Source organism: Oncorhynchus gorbuscha, unplaced genomic scaffold (assembly GCF_021184085.1).
Source record: "Oncorhynchus gorbuscha isolate QuinsamMale2020 ecotype Even-year unplaced genomic scaffold, OgorEven_v1.0 Un_scaffold_2252, whole genome shotgun sequence".
In the NCBI taxonomy this organism is placed as follows: domain Eukaryota; kingdom Metazoa; phylum Chordata; class Actinopteri; order Salmoniformes; family Salmonidae; genus Oncorhynchus; species Oncorhynchus gorbuscha.
This window is the reverse complement of record NW_025746812.1, coordinates 65,001-85,825: the sequence shown is the minus strand read 5'-3', so window position 1 is coordinate 85,825 and position 20,825 is coordinate 65,001. Positions and strand designations below refer to the sequence as shown.

The 20,825-nt window shown below is 48.6% G+C and overlaps 1 non-coding gene and 1 pseudogene across 1 annotated transcript; both read left to right on the top strand.

The window, feature by feature from the left end:
- Positions 1–447: 447 nt before the first annotated feature.
- LOC124025447 overlaps positions 448–20,825 on the top strand; it is a 76,783-nt pseudogene continuing 56,405 nt past the window's right edge.
- On the top strand, positions 3,191–3,265 carry trnat-ugu. The gene has a single exon. It is a non-coding gene; the product is annotated as a tRNA-Thr (tRNA).

The following is a 20,825-nucleotide window of genomic DNA, read 5'->3' as shown; positions in this document are numbered from 1 at the left end:
ATACGGGCCTGGGGCCTGACTAAAGGAGACGGGCCTGGGGCCTGACTAAGGACGACGGGCCTGGGGCCTGACTAAAGGACGACGGGCCTGGGGCCTGACTAAAGGATGACAGGCCTGGGGTCTGACATAACGGGCCTGGGGTCTGACTAAAGGACGACGGGCCTGGGGCCTGACTAAAGGACGACGGGCCTGGGGCCTGACTAAAGGACGACGGGCCTGGGGCCTGACTAAAGGATGACGGGCCTGGGGCCTCTAAGGACATAACGGGCCTGGGGCCTGACTAAAGGATGACAGGCCTGGGGATGACAGGCCTGGGGTCTGACTAAAGGCGGGCCTGGGGTCCTGCGGGCCTGGGGTCTGACATACTCCACGGGCCTGGGGCCTGACTAAAGGACGACGGGCCTGGGGCCTGACTAAAGGACGACGGGCCTGGGGCCTGACTAAAGGATGACAGGCCTGGGGTCTGACATAACGGGCCTGGGGTCTGAAATAACGGGCCTGGGGTCTGACCAACGGGCCTGGGGCCGGACTAAAGGGCCTGGGGCCGGACTAAAGGACACGGCCTGGGGTCTGACCAAAGGACCACGGGCCTGGGTCTGACCTAAAGAACGACGGGCCTGGGGCCGGATTAAGGACGGCCTAAGGACTAAAGATCGGCGGGCTGGGGTGACCTAAAGGACCGACGGGCCTGGGGCCTGACCTAAAGGACGACGGGGGCCGGGCCTGGGGCCTGACTAAGGGACGACGGGCCTGGGGCCTGACTAAGGAGCGGCGGGCCTGGGGCCTGAAGCTAAGGACGACGGGCCTGGGGCCTGACTAAAGGACGACGGGCCTGGGGCCTGACTAAAGGATGACGGGCCTGGGGTCTGACTAAAGGATGACGGGCCTGGGGTCTGACTAAAGGATGACGGGCCTGGGGTCTGACTAAAGGATGACGGGCCTGGGGTCTGACTAAAGGATGACGGGCCTGGGGTCTGACTAAAGGATGACGGGCCTGGGGTCTGACTAAAGGACGACGGGCCTGGGGTCTGACGACGGGCCTGACTACAGGACGACGGGCCTGGGGCCTGACTACAGGACGACGGGCCTGGGGCCTGACTAAAGGATGACGGGCCTGGGGCCTGACTAAAGGATGACGGGCCTGGGGTCTGACTAAAGGATGACGGGCCTGGGGTCTGACTAAAGGACGACGGGCCTGGGGTCTGACTACAAGGACGCGGGCCTGGGGTCTGACTAAAGGACGACGGGCCTGGGGTCTGACTATAGGACGACGGGCCTGGGGTCTGACTAAAGGACGACGGGTCTGACTAAAGGATGACGGGCCTGGGGTCTGACAACGGGCCTGGGGCCTGACTAAAGGACGACGGGCCTGGGGCCTGACTAAAGGATGACTGGCCTGGGGTCTGACTAAAGGATGACTGGCCTGGGGTCTAACTAAAGGATGACAGGCCTGGGGTCTGACATAACGGGCCTGGGGCCTGACTAAAGGACGACGGGCCTGGGGCCTGACTAAAGGACGACGGGCCTGGGGCCTGACTAAAGGACGACGGGCCTGGGGCCTGACTAAAGGACGACGGGCCTGGGGCCGGACTAAAGGATGACGGGCCTGGGGCCGGACTAAAGGATGGCGGGCCTGGGGCCGGACTAAAGGACGGCGTGCCGGACTAAAGGACGGCGGGCCTGACCTAAAGGACGATGGGCCTGGGGCCTGACTAAAGGACGACGGGCCTGGGGTCTGACTAAAGGACGACGGGCCTGGGGTCTCACTAAAGGACGACGGGCCTGGGGCCTCACTAAATGACGACTGGCCTGGGGTCTGACTAAAGGACGACGGGCCTGGGGCCTGACTAAAGGACGACGGGCCTGGGGCCTGACTAAAGGACGGCGGGCCTGGGGCCTGACTAAAGGACGACGGGCCTGACTAAAGGACGACGGGCCTGGGGCCTGACTAAAGGACGACGGGCCTGGGGCCTGACTAAAGGACGACGGGCCTGACTAAAGGACGACGGGCCTGGGGCCTGACTAAAGGACGACGGGCCTGGGGCCTGACTAAAGGACGACGGGCCTGGGGCCTGACTACAGGACGACGGGCCTGGGGCCTGACTACAGGACGACGGGCCTGGGGCCTGACTACAGGACGACGGGCCTGGGGCCTGACTACAGGACGACGGGCCTGGGGCCGGACTACAGGACGACGGGCCTGGGGCCGGACTACAGGACGACGGGCCTGGGGCCGGACTACAGGACGACGGGCCTGGGGCCGGACTACAGGACGACGGGCCTGGGGCCGGACTAAAGGACGACGGGCCTGGGGCCTGACCTAAAGGACGACGGGCCTGGGGCCTGACTAAAGGACGACGGGCCTGGGGTCTGACTAAAGGACGACGGGCCTGGGGTCTCACTAAAGGACGACGGGCCTGGGGCCTCACTAAATGACGACTAGCCTGGGGTCTGACTAAAGGACGACGGGCCTGGGGCCTGACTAAAGGACGACGGGCCTGGGGCCTGACTAAAGGACGACGGGCCTGGGGCCTGACTAAAGGACGACGGGCCTGGGGCCTGACTAAAGGACGACGGGCCTGGGGCCTGACTAAAGGACGACGGGCCTGGGGCCTGACTAAAGGACGACGGGCCTGGGGCCTGACTAAAGGACCCACGGGCCTGGGGCCTGACTAAAGGACCCACGGGCCTGGGGCCTGACTAAGGGCTGACCCACGGGCCTGGGGCCTGACTAAAGGACGACGGGCCTGGGGCCTGACTACAGGACGACGGGCCTGGGGCCTGACTACAGGACGACGGGCCTGGGGTCTGACTACAGGACGACGGGCGTGGGGTCTGACTACAGGACGACGGGCGTGGGGTCTGACTTAAGGACGACGGGCCTGGGGTCTGACTAAAGGACGACGGGCCTGGGGTCTGACTAAAGGACGACGGGCCTGGGGCCTGACTAAAGGACGATGGGCCATTTTCCAATACTGTAGATGTGTTAGTAACAACTGTTGGATTGACATGTCATGCTTTAGTAGAACCCAGACCACCTGATGAGGGTTTTGTAGAGGGAGGAGAACAGCCTCTGTTGTCATGTTGAATGGCTTTAGACCCCAGACCACCTGAAGAGGGTTTTGTAGAGGGAGGAGAACAGCCTCTGTTGTCATGTTGAATGGCTTTAGACCCCAGACCACCTGAAGAGGGTGGTCTGTAGCTCAGTTGGTAGAGCATGGCACTTGTAACGCCAGGGTAGTGGGTTCGATCCCCGCGACCACCCATACGTAGAATGTATGCACACATGACTGTAAGTCGCTTTGGATAAAAGCGTCTGCTAAATGGCATATATTATATATATTATTTGTAGAGGGAGGAGGACAGCCTCTGTGGTGTTGTCATGTTGAATGGCTTTAGACCCCAGACCACCTGAAGAGGGTTTTGTAGAGGGAGGAGAACAGCCTCTGTGGGTGGGTAGGTGTGTGTGTCGCCAAGTAGATACACAGAGCACAGTGAGGACTCAGCGGTGTCTGTGTGTGTGTGGGTGGGTAGGTGTGTGTGTGTCGCCAAGTAGATACACAGAGCACAGTGAGGACTCAGCGGTGTCTGTGTGTGTGTGGGTGGGTAGGTGTGTGTGTCGCCAAGGAGATACACAGAGCACAGTGAGGACTCAGCGGTGTCTGTGTGTGTGTGGGTGTTGTGTGTGTGTGTGTGTGTGTGTGTGTGTCGCCACGGAGATACACAGCCTTTATTATGGACCTTTCAACAGTCAGAGGAGAGGAGAGGAGAGGAGAGGAGAGGAGAGGAGAGGAGAGGAGAGGAGAGGAGAGTGGCTGTTCCCTTTCTGAGTCAAAATTCAAGCCCAGATCTAGCTCTCAGAAGTCTTGACTTTAAATAACATAAGCCTATGCAACATGAACCATTAAAGACAGTTCTGTAGTAATGAGGTTTTGTGCCGTGAGCTACAGACCCAGTATATCATCACTACAGACCCAGTATATCATCACTACAGACCCAGTAGATCATCACTACAGACCCAGTAGATCATCACTACAGACCCAGTAGATCATCACTACAGACCCAGTAGATCATCACTACAGACCCAGTATATCATCACTACAGACCCAGTATATCATCACTACAGACCCAGTAGATCATCACTACAGACCCAGTAGATCATCACTACAGACCCAGTATATCATCACTACAGACCCTCATCACTACAGACCCAGTAGATCATCACTACAGACCCAGTATATCATCACTACAGACCCAGTATATCATCACTACAGACCCTCATCACTACAGACCCAGTATATCATCACTACAGACCCTCATCACTACAGACCCAGTAGATCATCACTACAGACCCAGTAGATCATCACTACAGACCCAGTAGATCATCACTACAGACCCTCATCACTACAGACCCAGTAGATCATCACTACAGACCCAGTATATCATCACTACAGACCCTCATCACTACAGACCCAGTATATCATCACTACAGACCCAGTATATCATCACTACAGACCCAGTATATCATCACTACAGACCCAGTAGATCATCACTACAGACCCAGTATATCATCACTACAGACCCAGTATATCATCACTACAGACCCTCATCACTACAGACCCTCATCACTACAGACCCTCATCACTACAGACCCTCATCACTACAGACCCAGTATATCATCACTACAGACCCTCATCACTACAGACCCAGTAGATCATCACTACAGACCCAGTAGATCATCACTACAGACCCAGTATATCATCACTACAGACCCAGTATATCATCACTACAGACCCTCATCACTACAGACCCAGTAGATCATCACTACAGACCCAGTATATCATCACTACAGACCCTCATCACTACAGACCCTCATCACTACAGACCCAGTATATCATCACTACAGACCCTCATCACTACAGACCCAGTATATCATCACTACAGACCCTCATCACTACAGACCCAGTATATCATCACTACAGACCCTCATCACTACAGACCCTCATCACTACAGACCCAGTATATCATCACTACAGACCCTCATCACTACAGACCCAGTATATCATCACTACAGACCCAGTATATCATCACTACAGACCCTCATCACTACAGACCCTCATCACTACAGACCCTCATCACTACAGACCCAGTATATCGTCACTACAGACCCAGTATATCGTCACTACAGACCCAGTATATCATCACTACAGACCCAGTAGATCATCACTACAGACCCTCATCACTACAGACCCAGTAGATCATCACTACAGACCCAGTATATCATCACTGCAGACCCTCATCACTGCAGACCCTCATCACTACAGACCCTCATCACTACAGACCCAGTATATCATCACTACAGACCCTCATCACTACAGACCCTCGTCACTACAGACCCAGCATATCGTCACTACAGACCCAGTATATCATATATCATCACTACAGACCCTGTAGATCATCACTACAGACCCAGTATATCATCACTACAGACCCTCATCACTACAGACCCTCATCACTACAGACCCAGTAGATCATCACTACAGACCCAGTAGATCATCACTACAGACCCTCATCACTACAGACCCAGTATATCATCACTACAGACCCTCATCACTACAGACCCAGTATATCATCACTACAGACCCAGTATATCATCACTACAGACCCAGTATATCATCACTACAGACCCAGTATATCATCACTACAGACCCAGTAGATCATCACTACAGACCCAGTATATCATCACTACAGACCCAGTATATCATCACTACAGACCCAGTATATCATCACTACAGACCCAGTATATCATCACTACAGACCCTCATCACTACAGACCCAGTAGATCATCACTACAGACCCTCATCACTACAGACCCAGTAGATCAGCACTACAGACCCTCATCACTACAGACCCAGTAGATCATCACTACAGACCCAGTATATCATCACTACAGACCCAGTAGATCATCACTACAGACCCAGTATATCATCACTACAGACCCAGTAGATCATCACTACAGACCCAGTAGATCATCACTACAGACCCAGTAGATCATCACTACAGACCCAGTATATCATCACTACAGACCCAGTATATCATCACTACAGACCCTCATCACTACAGACCCAGTATATCATCACTACAGACCCAGTAGATCATCACTACAGACCCAGTAGATCATCACTACAGACCCAGTAGATCATCACTACAGACCCTCATCACTACAGACCCTCATCACTACAGACCCTCATCACTACAGACCCAGTATATCATCACTACAGACCCAGTATATCATCACTACAGACCCTCATCACTACAGACCCTCATCACTACAGACCCAGTATATCATCACTACAGACCCTCATCACTACAGACCCTCATCACTACAGACCCTCATCACTACAGACCCTCATCACTACAGACCCAGTATATCATCACTACAGACCCAGTAGATCATCACTACAGACCCAGTAGATCATCACTACAGACCCAGTAGATCATCACTACAGACCCTCATCACTACAGACCCTCATCACTACAGACCCTCATCACTACAGACCCTCATCACTACAGACCCTGTATATCATCACTACAGACCCAGTATATCATCACTACAGACCCAGTAGATCATCACTACAGACCCAGTAGATCATCACTACAGACCCAGTAGATCATCACTACAGACCCAGTATATCATCACTACAGACCCAGTATATCATCACTACAGACCCAGTATATCATCACTACAGACCCAGTATATCATCACTACAGACCCAGTAGATCATCACTACAGACCCAGTAGATCATCACTACAGACCCAGTAGATCATCACTACAGACCCAGTAGATCATCACTACAGACCCAGTAGATCATCACTACAGACCCAGTATATCATCACTACAGACCCTCATCACTACAGACCCAGTAGATCATCACTACAGACCCAGTATATCATCACTACAGACCCAGTAGATCATCACTACAGACCCAGTAGATCATCACTACAGACCCTCATCACTACAGACCCAGTATATCATCACTACAGACCCAGTATATCATCACTACAGACCCAGTATATCATCACTACAGACCCTCATCACTACAGACCCTCATCACTACAGACCCTCATCACTACAGACCCAGTATATCATCACTACAGACCCAGTATATCATCACTACAGACCCAGTATATCATCACTACAGACCCTCATCACTACAGACCCAGTATATCATCACTACAGACCCTCATCACTACAGACCCTCATCACTACAGACCCTCATCACTACAGACCCTCATCACTACAGACCCAGTATATCATCACTACAGACCCAGTAGATCATCACTACAGACCCAGTAGATCATCACTACAGACCCAGTAGATCATCACTACAGACCCTCATCACTACAGACCCTCATCACTACAGACCCTCATCACTACAGACCCAGTATATCGTCACTACAGACCCAGTATATCATCACTACAGACCCTGTAGATCATCACTACAGACCCAGTAGATCATCACTACAGACCCTCATCACTACAGACCCTCATCACTACAGACCCTCATCACTACAGACCCAGTATATCATCACTACAGACCCAGTATATCATCACTACAGACCCAGTATATCATCACTACATATTGGGTCCATTTGGTTTAAGAGGAGACAGACCCTCAGACAGACTGACCTCCTCTGTTGACAGGTCCCACTGTCTCTCTGACTGTGTTCCAAACAGCACCTGTTTTCCATACATAGTGAACTACGGGCCCCTGGTCAAAAGTAGTGCACTTCATAGGGAATAAAGGGGGCGGGGGGCATGGGGGGCAAATTACCTGAGGATGTTCCAGCTACTGCTCCGTGTTGTGTTTCAGTACGATGTAAATGTCGTGTCTGATATGACCCATGTTTCCTGAAGGAAGCATTTATACACTGATGACCACATGAACAGAATTAACTGCAGGATGTTTTAACGGGTTTATGTGTGGAACACTGTAAAACTACGTTTAGTTACCATAGAAACACCTCTTCATAAACTAGAAAGGGTCAGTTTCCTGAAGTAGAAAACATTGTGTGTCTTGCCTCCAGCTGGCAAATTTAGACTCCTCGACCTCCGGCAATTAGTCTTGGTTGTCATACCGACTGGAGGTTCCGACTGGAGGTTCCCACTGAGATCGTCATATGTTGGTAGTAGCTTCCTTAACAACGGTCTCTAGTCCCTCCCTCCCTGTTCCCAGGTCTGTGGGTGACTCCCTGAAGCTGCTCTGATTTGACTGATAACATGTCGTATTCCCTGTTCCCAGGTCTGTGGGTGACCCTGAAACTGCTTCCGGGTGATATCCATCAGATCAGGAAGGACTTCCCTCACCTGGTTGACCGTTCCACAGCCGTGGCCCGCAAGATGGGCTTCCCAGAGATCATCATGCCAGGTAGCATCATGATTCATTCAGAGATCTTCAGGCCAGGTTCCTCATGATCCATTCAGAGGTCGTCATGCCAGGTAGCATCATGTCATACCAGGTAGCATCATGATCCATTCAGAGGTCGTCATGCCAGGTAGCATCATGTCATGCCAGGTAGCATCATGATTCATTCAGAGATCGTCATACCAGGTAGCATCATGTCATGCCAGGTAGCATCATGATTCATTCAGAGATCGTCATACCAGGTAGCATTATGATCCATTCAGAGATCGTCATACCAGGTAGCATTATGATCCATTCAGAGATCGTCATACCAGGTAGCATTATGATCCATTCAGAGATCGTCATACCAGGTAGCATCATGTCATGCCAGGTAGCATCATGATTCATTCAGAGATCGTCATACCAGGTAGCATCATGTCATGCCAGGTAGCATCATGATTCATTCAGAGATCGTCATACCAGGTAGCATCATGATTCATTCAGAGATCGTCATACCAGGTAGCATCATGATTCATTCAGAGATCGTCATACCAGGTAGTTCTCACCCTCTCTACCACACCTGCTGTCTCTAACTCTGAACTGACATTTACTCCTGAGGTGCTGACCTGTTCCACCCTCTACAACCACTGTGATTATTATTATTTGACCATGCTGGTCATCTATGAACATTTGAACATCTTGGCCATGTTCTGTTATAATCTCCACCTGGCACAGCCAGAAGAGGACTGGCCACCCCTCATAGCCTGGTTCCTCTCTAGGTTTCTTCCTAGAGTTCTGTCCTTTCTAGGGAGTTTTTCCTAGCCACCGTGCTTCTACACCTGCATTGTTTGCTGTTTGGGGTTTTAGGCTGGGTTTCTGTACAGCACTTTGAGATATCGGCTGATGTAAGAAGGGCTTTATAAATAAATGTGTTTGATTGATTGATAGTACCAGGCCCTCTTTCCACTGTGACATTCACACCGGTGTTAAAGATTCTATATTTGGTCCTAGTCTGACTTGGGGCCATTTTGGTACCCTTTCTCAGTGAGGTCCACGTTCAGCATGCGGGTCTACAGTCAGAACACGACCCTTTGTCCGTGAGGTCCACGTTCAGCATGCGGGTCTAGTCAGGACACGACCCTTTGTCCGTGAGGTCCACGTTCAGCATGCAGGTCTACAGTCAGGACACAACCCTTTGTCAGTGAGGTCCACGTTCAGCATGCGGGTCTACAGTCAGGACACGACCCTTTGTCAGTGAGGTCCACGTTCAGCATGCGGGTCTACAGTCAGGACACGACCCTTTGTCAGTGAGGTCCACGTTCAGGGCCACGTTCAGCATGCGGGTCGACAGTCAGGACACGACCCTTTGTCAGTGAGGTCCACGTTCAGCATGCGGGTCTACAGTCAGGACACGACCCTTTGTCAGTGAGGTCCACGTTCAGCATGCGGGTCTACAGTCAGGACACGACCCTTTGTCAGTGAGGTCCACGTTCAGCATGCGGGTCTACAGTCAGGACACGACCCTTTGTCCGTGAGGTCCACGTTCAGCATGCGGGTCTACAGTCAGGACACGACCCTTTGTCAGTGAGGTGTGTGTGTAAACCTGTTTTGTTTCCCCTCAGGTGACGTGCGTAACGATATCTACGTAACCCTGGTTCAGGGAGAGTTTGATAAAGGCAGCAAGTCCACCCCCAAGAATGTCGAGGTCACCATGACCGTCTACGACGAGGACGGAAAGAAACTGGAGGTATTGAGAGAGAGAGACACACACACACACACACACACACACACACACACACACACACACACACACACACACACACACACACACACACACACACACACACACACACACACACACACACACACACACACACACACACACACACACACACACACACACGGGATGGAAAGAAAGTGGAGGTACTGATTGACGAATGGATGTTGGTCTCATTGCTTTTTAGATCTCGTTCTGTCTACCTCGTGGTCCGTTTTCTAGAGGATTGATATCCTGTTGCCCAGACCCCTCACACCATATCCATCCCATCTATCTGGGTCTGATATCCTGTAGCCCAGACCCCCCACACCATATCCCTCCCATCTATCTGGGTCTGATATCCTGTAGCCCAGACCCCTCACACTATATCCCTCCCATCTCTCTGGGTCTGATATCCTGTAGCCCAGACCCCTCACACCATATCCCTCCCATCTCTCTGTGTCTAATATCCTGCAGAGGAAATGACATTCTCCTCCTCTCTCACAGAAGAAATGACATTCTCCTCCTCTCTCACAGAAGAAATGACATTCTCCTCCTCTCTCACAGAGGAAATGACATTCTCCTCCTCTCTCACAGAGCAAATTACATTCTCCTCCTCTCTCACAGAGGAAATGACATTCTCCTCCTCTCTCACAGAGGAAATGACATTCTCCTCCTCTCTCACAGAGGAAATGACATTCTCCTCCTCTCGCACAGAGGAAATGACATTCTCCTCCTCTCTCACAGAGGAAATGACATTCTCCTCCTCTCTCACAGAGGAAATGACATTCTCCTCCTCTCTCACAGAAGAAATGACATTCTCCTCCTCTCTCACAGAGGAAATGACATTCTCCTCCTCTCTCACAGAGGAAATGACATTCTCCTCCTCTCTCACAGAGGAAATGACACTCCTCCTCTCTCACAGAGGAAATGACACTCCTCCTCTCTCACAGAGGAAATGACTCTCCTCCTCTCGCACAGAGGAAATGACATTCTCCTCCTCTCGCACAGAGGAAATGACATTCTCCTCCTCTCTCACAGAGGAAATGACTCTCCTCCTCTCTCACAGAGGAAATGACATTCTCCTCCTCTCGCACAGAGGAAATGACATTCTCCTCCTCTCTCACAGAGGAAATGACATTCTCCTCCTCTCGCACAGAGAGAATGACATTCTCCTCCTCTCGCACAGAGGAAATGACACTCTCCTCCTCTCTCACAGAGGAAATGACACTCTCCTCCTCTCTCACAGAGGAAATGACACTCTCCTCCTCTCTCACAGAGGAAATGACATTCTCCTCCTCTCTCACAGAGGAAATGACATTCTCCTCCTCTCTCACAGAGGAAATGACATTCTCCTCCTCTCTCACAGAGGAAATGACATTCTCCTCCTCTCTCACAGAGGAAATGACATTCTCCTCCTCTCTCACAGAGGAAATGACATTCTCCTCCTCTCTCACAGAGGAAATGACATTCTCCTCCTCTCTCACAGAGGAAATGACATTCTCCTCCTCTCTCACAGAGGAAATGACACTCTCCTCCTCTCTCACAGAGGAAATGACACTCTCCTCCTCTCCCACACAGAGGAAATGACATTCTCATCCTCTCTCACAGAGGAAATGACATTCTCCTCCTCTCTCACAGAGGAAATGACATTCTCCTCCTCTCTCACAGAGGAAATGACACTCTCCTCCTCTCTCACAGAGGAAATGACACTCTCCTCCTCTCCCACACAGAGGAAATGACATTCTCATCCTCTCTCACAGAGGAAATGACACTCTCCTCTCTCACAGAGGAAATGACACTCTCCTCCTCTCTCACAGAGGAAATGACACTCTCCTCCTCTCTCACAGAGGAAATGACACTCTCCTCCTCTCTCACAGAGGAAATGACAGGCATTTGAAGACTACCTGAGCAGCCTTGTTTATCCACTCAGTTATACCCACTGGGCAGGAAGCAATGCCAGGTCAACTTGCCCCCCTGTTGTTAAGTCGACACATTAACACAACCACCACAAACAATGTTACGATCACCTGCGGCTGTCATGAGCCAGTTAACTAGCTAGCTAACATTGCAAGGCTAATTTGGGATATTTTGCTACGTTCCCCGTCCTTGTCTGCGACGACTTCATTCCGTCATTGTAATTCCAATTATAAATCTCCTACTTCCTCTGCACATGGATCCTCTGACTGTGGTTCCTCTGGCTGACTGACTGTGGTTCCTCTGGCTGACTGACTGTGGTTCCTCTGGCTGACTGACTGTGGTTCCTCTGGCTGACTGACTGTGGTTCGTCTGGCTGTCTGTGGTTCCTCTGGCTGGCTGTCTGTGGTTCCTCTGGCTGGCTGACTGTGGTTCCTCTGACTGGCTGACTGTGGTTCCTCTGACTGGCTGACTGTGGTTCCTCTGACTGGCTGACTGTGGTTCCTCTGACTGACTGACTGTGGTTCCTCTGACTGACTGACTGTGGTTCCTCTGTCTGTCTGACTGTGGTTCGACTGACTGTGGTTCCTCTGTCTGACTGGTTCCTCTGTCTGACTGGTTCCTCTGTCTGACTGTGGTTCCTCTGACTGTCTGACTGTGGTTCCTCTGACTGTCTGACTGTGGTTCCTCTGTCTGGCTGACTGTGGTTCCTCTGTCTGACTGACTGTGGTTCCTCTGTCTGACTGACTGTGGTTCCTCTGTCTGACTGACTGTGGTTCCTCTGTCTGACTGACTGTGGTTCCTCTGTCTGACTGACTGTGGTTCCTCTGTCTGACTGTGGTTCCTCTGTCTGACTGTGGTTCCTCTGTCTGACTGACTGACTGGTTCCTCTGTCTGACTGTGGTTCCTCTGTCTGACTGTGGTTCCTCTGTCTGACTGTGGTTCCTCTGTCTGACCGGTACCTCTGACTCAGTGGTGCCTCTGACTGACTGACGATAACAACCAGCTAGGTGTGTGTAGGCTACCGGCACCTGTCTATGTTAGAGCCGATTTGGACATACTTGTATAAAAGACCGAACATATGGAGCTCCATGTATATTTGTGTAAATATATTAAATATGAATGTAAATGATGAAATATTAGGTACGTACCTTTATGATTTATATTTACCTGATTGAGATATATTAATTTGTTGTTATTGTAACTCAGCCATTTGGCCCCCCCTCTTGCCTGTTCATTGTATTGTGTTAATTTTGTTAGGATAAAGGCAGGAAGTTGGGCCTTCGGGAGAGGGAGTCCTTGCTAGACGCGGGAGCGGTATAGTTTTTTGACCATACAGACATACAGACATACAGACATACAGACCATAATATGTATTTTCCATATCAAGTATTTTGTGCTTTAAGTTGATTGGAGACTCATTTATTTGTTAGATATAAGAAGAATAAACATTTTTGTTGCACCATATCCCTGGATGTCATGGAATGTTTGGCCGTTTGGAAACCTTGAGTGTGGACTGTATGCGTACCAAACAACCCCGCTTCAGGCTTGGGCAGTGGCTATGGTAAAGACGAAAGGAAGCCACTACACTCATGAAATGGTTGTTTTCTTAACATTCAGAATGTCATGGTCTATCCTGGTGATGATGTCACAGATCATCATATTGTTGTTAATAGAGGCCTACTGCTGGTCTATCCTGGTGATGATGTCACAGATCATCATATTGTTGTTAATAGAGGCCTACTGCTGGTCTATCCTGGTGATGATGTCACAGATCATCATATTGTTGTTAATAGAGGCCTACTGCTGGTCTATCCTGGTGATGATGTCACAGATCATCATATTGTTGTTAATAGAGGCCTACTGCTGGTCTATCCTGGTGATGATGTCACAGATCATCATATTGTTGTTAATAGAGGCCTACTGCTGGTCTATCCTGGTGATGATGTCACAGATCATCATATTGTTGTTAATAGAGGCCTACTGCTGGTCTATCCTGGTGATGATGTCACAGATCATCATATTGTTGTTAATAGAGGCCTACTGCTGGTCTATCCTGGTGATGATGTCACAGATCATCATATTGTTGTTAATAGAGGCCTACTGCTGGTCTATCCTGGTGATGATGTCACAGATCATCATATTGTTGTTAATAGAGGCCTACTGCTGGTCTATCCTGGTGATGATGTCACAGATCATCATATTGTTGTTAATAGAGGCCTACTGCTGGTCTATCCTGGTGATGATGTCACAGATCATCATATTGTTGTTAATAGAGGCCTACTGCTGGTCTATCCTGGTGATGATGTCACAGATCATCATATTGTTGTTAATAGAGGCCTACTGCTGGTCTATCCTGGTGATGATGTCACAGATCATCATATTGTTGTTAATAGAGGCCTACTGCTGGTCTATCCTGGTGATGATGTCACAGATCATCATATTGTTGTTAATAGAGGCCTACTGCTGGTCTATCCTGGTAGGCTACGATGTCACAGATCATCATATTGTTGTTAATAGAGGCCTACTGCTGGTCTATCCTGGTAGGCTACGATGTCACAGATCATCATATTGTTGTTAATAGAGGCCTACTGCTGGTCTATCCTGGTAGGCTACGATGTCACAGATCATCATATTGTTGTTAATAGAGGCCTACTGCTGGTCTATCCTGGTAGGCTACGATGTCACAGATCATCATATTGTTGTTAATAGAGGCCTACTGCTGGTCTATCCTGGTAGGCTACGATGTCTCAGATCATCATATTGTTGTTAATAGAGGCCTACTGCTGGTCTATCCTGGTAGGCTACGATGTCACAGATCATCATATTGTTGTTATTAGAGGCCTACTGCTGGTCTATCCTGGTAGGCTACGATGTCACAGATCATCATATTGTTGTTATTAGAGGCCTACTGCTGGTCTATCCTGGTAGGCTACGATGTCACAGATCATCATATTGTTGTTAATAGAGGCCTACTGCTGGTCTATCCTGGTAGGCTACGATGTCACAGATCATCATATTGTTGTTATTAGAGGCCTACTGCTGGTCTATCCTGGTAGGCTACGATGTCACAGATCATCATATTGTTGTTAATAGAGGCCTACTGCTGGTCTATCCTGGTAGGCTACGATGTCACAGATCATCATATTGTTGTTAATAGAGGCCTACTGCTGGTCTATACTGCTGGTCTATCCTGGTAGGCTACTGTCACAGTAGTTAATAGAGGCCTACTGCTGGTCTATCCTGGTAGGCTACGATGTCACAGATCATCATATTGTTGTTAATAGAGGCCTACTGCTGGTCTATCCTGGTAGGCTACGATGTCACAGATCATCATATTGTTGTTAATAGAGGCCTACTGCTGGTCTATCCTGGTAGGATGTCACAGATCATCATATTGTTGTTATTAGAGGCCTACTGCTGGTCTATCCTGGTAGGATGTCACAGATCATCATATTGTTGTTAATAGAGGCCTACTGCTGGTCTATCCTGGTAGGCTACGATGTCACAGATCATCATATTGTTGTTAATAGAGGCCTACTGCTGGTCTATCCTGGTAGGCTACGATGTCACAGATCATCATATTGTTGTTAATAGAGGCCTACTGCTGGTCTATCCTGGTAGGCTACGATGTCACAGATCATCATATTGTTGTTAATAGAGGCCTACTGCTGGTCTATCCTGGTAGGCTACGATGTCACAGATCATCATATTGTTGTTAATAGAGGCCTACTGCTGGTCTATCCTGGTAGGCTACGATGTCACAGATCATCATATTGTTGTTAATAGAGGCCTACTGCTGGTCTATCCTGGTAGGCTACGATGTCACAGATCATCATATTGTTGTTAATAGAGGCCTACTGCTGGTCTATCCTGGTAGGCTACGATGTCACAGATCATCATATTGTTGTTAATAGAGGCCTACTGCTGGTCTATCCTGGTAGGCTACGATGTCACAGATCATCATATTGTTGTTAATAGAGGCCTACTGCTGGTCTATCCTGGTAGGCTACGATGTCACAGATCATCATATTGTTGTTAATAGAGGCCTACTGCTGGTCTATCCTGGTAGGCTACGATGTCACAGATCATCATATTGTTGTTAATAGAGGCCTACTGCTGGTCTATCCTGGTAGGCTACGATGTCACAGATCATCATATTGTTGTTAATAGAGGCCTACTGCTGGTCTATCCTGGTAGGCTACGATGTCACAGATCATCATATTGTTGTTAATAGAGGCCTACTGCTGGTCTATCCTGGTAGGCTACGATGTCACAGATCATCATATTGTTGTTAATAGAGGCCTACTGCTGGTCTATCCTGGTAGGCTACGATGTCACAGATCATCATATTGTTGTTATTAGAGGCCTACTGCTGGTCTATCCTGGTAGGCTACGATGTCACAGATCATCATATTGTTGTTAATAGAGGCCTACTGCTGGTCTATCCTGGTAGGCTACGATGTCACAGATCATCATATTGTTGTTAATAGAGGCCTACTGCTGGTCTATCCTGGTAGGCTACGATGTCACAGATCATCATATTGTTGTTAATAGAGGCCTACTGCTGGTCTATCCTGGTAGGCTACGATGTCACAGATCATCATATTGTTGTTAATAGAGGCCTACTGCTGGTCTATCCTGGTAGGCTACGATGTCACAGATCATCATATTGTTGTTAATAGAGGCCTACTGCTGGTCTATCCTGGTAGGCTACGATGTCACAGATCATCATATTGTTGTTAATAGAGGCCTACTGCTGGTCTATCCTGGTAGGCTACGATGTCACAGATCATCATATTGTTGTTAATAGAGGCCTACTGCTGGTCTATCCTGGTAGGCTACGATGTCACAGATCATCATATTGTTGTTAATAGAGGCCTACTGCTGGTCTATCCTGGTAGGCTACGATGTCACAGATCATCATATTGTTGTTAATAGAGGCCTACTGCTGGTCTATCCTGGTAGGCTACGATGTCACAGATCATCATATTGTTGTTAATAGAGGCCTACTGCTGGTCTATCCTGGTAGGCTACGATGTCACAGATCATCATATTGTTGTTAATAGAGGCCTACTGCTGGTCTATCCTGGTAGGCTACGATGTCACAGATCATCATATTGTTGTTAATAGAGGCCTACTGCTGGTCTATCCTGGTAGGCTACGATGTCACAGATCATCATATTGTTGTTAATAGAGGCCTACTGCTGGTCTATCCTGGTAGGCTACGATGTCACAGATCATCATATTGTTGTTAATAGAGGCCTACTGCTGGTCTATCCTGGTAGGCTACGATGTCACAGATCATCATATTGTTGTTAATAGAGGCCTACTGCTGGTCTATCCTGGTAGGCTACGATGTCACAGATCATCATATTGTTGTTAATAGAGGCCTACTGCTGGTCTATCCTGGTAGGCTACGATGTCACAGATCATCATATTGTTGTTAATAGAGGCCTACTGCTGGTCTATCCTGGTAGGCTACGATGTCACAGATCATCATATTGTTGTTAATAGAGGCCTACTGCTGGTCTATCCTGGTAGGCTACGATGTCACAGATCATCATATTGTTGTTAATAGAGGCCTACTGCTGGTCTATCCTGGTAGGCTACGATGTCACAGATCATCATATTGTTGTTAATAGAGGCCTACTGCTGGTCTATCCTGGTAGGCTACGATGTCACAGATCATCATATTGTTGTTAATAGAGGCCTACTGCTGGTCTATCCTGGTAGGCTACGATGTCACAGATCATCATATTGTTGTTAATAGAGGCCTACTGCTGGTCTATCCTGGTAGGCTACGATGTCACAGATCATCATATTGTTGTTAATAGAGGCCTACTGCTGGTCTATCCTGGTAGGCTACGATGTCACAGATCATCATATTGTTGTTAATAGAGGCCTACTGCTGGTCTATCCTGGTAGGCTACGATGTCACAGATCATCATATTGTTGTTAATAGAGGCCTACTGCTGGTCTATCCTGGTAGGCTACGATGTCACAGATCATCATATTGTTGTTAATAGAGGCCTACTGCTGGTCTATCCTGGTAGGCTACGATGTCACAGATCATCATATTGTTGTTAATAGAGGCCTACTGCTGGTCTATCCTGGTAGGCTACGATGTCACAGATCATCATATTGTTGTTAATAGAGGCCTACTGCTGGTCTATCCTGGTAGGCTACGATGTCACAGATCATCATATTGTTGTTAATAGAGGCCTACTGCTGGTCTATCCTGGTAGGCTACGATGTCACAGATCATCATATTGTTGTTAATAGAGGCCTACTGCTGGTCTATCCTGGTAGGCTACGATGTCACAGATCATCATATTGTTGTTAATAGAGGCCTACTGCTGGTCTATCCTGGTAGGCTACGATGTCACAGATCATCATATTGTTGTTAATAGAGGCCTACTGCTGGTCTATCCTGGTAGGCTACGATGTCACAGATCATCATATTGTTGTTAATAGAGGCCTACTGCTGGTCTATCCTGGTAGGCTACGATGTCACAGATCATCATATTGTTGTTAATAGAGGCCTACTGCTGGTCTATCCTGGTAGGCTACGATGTCACAGATCATCATATTGTTGTTAATAGAGGCCTACTGCTGGTCTATCCTGGTAGGCTACGATGTCACAGATCATCATATTGTTGTTAATAGAGGCCTACTGCTGGTCTATCCTGGTAGGCTACGATGTCACAGATCATCATATTGTTGTTAATAGAGGCCTACTGCTGGTCTATCCTGGTAGGCTACGATGTCACAGATCATCATATTGTTGTTAATAGAGGCCTACTGCTGGTCTATCCTGGTAGGCTACGATGTCACAGATCATCATATTGTTGTTAATAGAGGCCTACTGCTGGTCTATCCTGGTAGGCTACGATGTCACAGATCATCATATTGTTGTTAATAGAGGCCTACTGCTGGTCTATCCTGGTAGGCTACGATGTCACAGATCATCATATTGTTGTTAATAGAGGCCTACTGCTGGTCTATCCTGGTAGGCTACGATGTCACAGATCATCATATTGTTGTTAATAGAGGCCTACTGCTGGTCTATCCTGGTAGGCTACGATGTCACAGATCATCATATTGTTGTTAATAGAGGCCTACTGCTGGTCTATCCTGGTAGGCTACGATGTCACAGATCATCATATTGTTGTTAATAGAGGCCTACTGCTGGTCTATCCTGGTAGGCTACGATGTCACAGATCATCATATTGTTGTTAATAGAGGCCTACTGCTGTATTATTGTTAATAGAGGCCTACTGCTGTATTATTGTTAATAGAGGCCTACTGCTGTATTATTGTTAATAGAGGCCTACTGCTGTATTATTGTTAATAGAGGCCTACTGCTGTATTATTGTTAATAGAGGCCTACTGCTGTATTATTGTTAATAGAGGCCTACTGCTGTATTATTGTTAATAGAGGCCTACTGCTGTATTATTGTTATTAGAGGCCTACTGCTGTATTATTGTTAATAGAGGCCTACTGCTGTATTGTTGTTAATAGAGGCCTACTGCTGTATTATTGTTAATAGAGGCCTACTGCTGTATTATTGTTAAGAGGCCTACTGCTGTATTATTGTTAATAGAGGCCTACTGCTGTATTGTTGTTAATAGAGGCCTACTGCTGTATTGTTGTTATTAGAGGCCTACTGCTGTATTATTGTTAATAGAGGCCTACTGCTGTATTATTGTTATTAGAGGCCTACTGCTGTATTATTGTTAATAGAGGCCTACTGCTGTATTATTGTTAATAGAGGCCTACTGCTGTATTATTGTTAATAGAGGCCTACTGCTGTATTATTGTTAATAGAGGCCTACTGCTGTTTTATTGTTAATAGAGGCCTACTGCTGTATTATTGTTAATAGAGGCCTACTGCTGTATTATTGTTAAGAGGCCTACTGCTGTATGTTTATATTATGTCTTTGTAAAGCGAATACTCTTGCAAGTAGTGTGTGTGTGTCTGGAGGAGGTTGAGGGACCACTGACCTGGTTGATAGAGAATCATATATGAATGTCCCTCCTCCTCCTCATCCCTCCCTCCCTCCCTCCCTCCCTCCCTCCCTCCCTCCCTCCCTCCCTCCCTCCCTCCCTCCCTCCCTCCCTCCCTCCCTCCCTCCCTCCCTCCCTCCCTCCCTCCCTCCCTCCCTCCCTCCCTCCCGTTCCTCCCCATCATCCCTTTCGCCCCCCCCCTCCCACCACGTAGGGCATAGTGGTTTACTGCGAGGCCCTGACCCACCGCAGGGATCCACTGGGGAAAGATAATGACTTGTCTGGACCAGTAGCACCAGCTGGTCTCTCCAGCAACACACGTGTACACACACACACCACACACACCACACACAGACACGCACACGCACACACACCACACACAGACACGCACACGCAGCAGCAGCAGTGGTCAGTTTAATATTTAATTTCTAATTTCTTTCTAATTAAGCAGGGTGTTTTCTGGGGACTTGGGTTGGTGGATAGACTGGAGTTCCTGCTTTATATTAACACAGCCTTAAGCTGATGATACTGGCCCCAGGGCCTCTATAGGTCAGTTAGTAGAACATGGTCCTCTGTAGTTAGTAGAACATGGTCCTCTGTAGTTCAGTTAGTAGAACATGGTCCTCTGTAGTTAGTAGAACATGGTCCTCTGTAGTTCAGTTAGTAGAACATGGTCCTCTGTAGTTCAGTTAGTAGAACACGGCCCTCTGTAGTTCAGTTAGTAGAACATGGTCC